Source organism: Gossypium arboreum, chromosome 1 (assembly GCF_025698485.1).
Source record: "Gossypium arboreum isolate Shixiya-1 chromosome 1, ASM2569848v2, whole genome shotgun sequence".
Taxonomy (NCBI): domain Eukaryota; kingdom Viridiplantae; phylum Streptophyta; class Magnoliopsida; order Malvales; family Malvaceae; genus Gossypium; species Gossypium arboreum.
This window is the reverse complement of record NC_069070.1, coordinates 36,782,099-36,782,811: the sequence shown is the minus strand read 5'-3', so window position 1 is coordinate 36,782,811 and position 713 is coordinate 36,782,099. Positions and strand designations below refer to the sequence as shown.

Here is a 713-nt window from a genome sequence, read left to right as displayed (position 1 = left end):
CAATTTGTTCAGTTTGATGGTTTGTAGGATGAGGATCCAAACAATCACTTGGCAAATTTTCTGGAGTTTTGTGACACATTTAAAATCAATGGCATTTCTAATGATGCCATTTATCTTTGGTTATTTCCCTTTTCATTAAGGAATAAGGCTAAATAGTGGTTGAACTCGTTACCACGAGGGTCAATCACTACTTGGGAACAAATGACCGAAAAGTTTTTACTAAAATATTTTTCGCCGGTTAAAACGGCTAAGTTAAGGAATGATATCTCGTCTTTTGTGCAGATGGGTCTAGAAACACTCTACGATGCATGGGAGAGATACAAGAATCTGTTGAGAAGGTGCCCTTACCATGGGCTACCACTCTAGCTACAGGTTCAAAATTTTCACAATGGCCTAAATCCTTCAACTAGACAGATGGTTGACGCAGCTACTGGTGGGACTATCGATAATAAGACACCTGAGGATGCTTATGAATTTATAGAAGAGATGTCACTGAATAATTATTAGTGGCAAGTTATGAAGACAAAGCCAATGAAAGCAGCTGGTGTTTTTAACATCGATTCGGTCACCATGCTCTCTAATCAGGTAGAACTTTTGAATAGAAAAATTGATGGTTTTCTTGGTTCTTTACAGGTTCACCCAGTAATGCAATGCAATGTAAGTGGATAAGGGACGAGCAATTCAGAATACCCACCTTATGACCACATCATGGA

The 713-nt window shown here is 38.6% G+C and overlaps 1 non-coding gene across 1 annotated transcript; it reads right to left on the bottom strand.

Annotated features, from left to right (window-relative positions):
- Window positions 1–249: 249 nt before the first annotated feature.
- LOC128281448 (small nucleolar RNA R71) lies at window positions 250–356 on the bottom strand. The gene has a single exon (XR_008271660.1). It is a non-coding gene; the product is annotated as a small nucleolar RNA R71 (small nucleolar RNA).
- Between the last annotated feature and the right edge of the window lie 357 nt (window positions 357–713).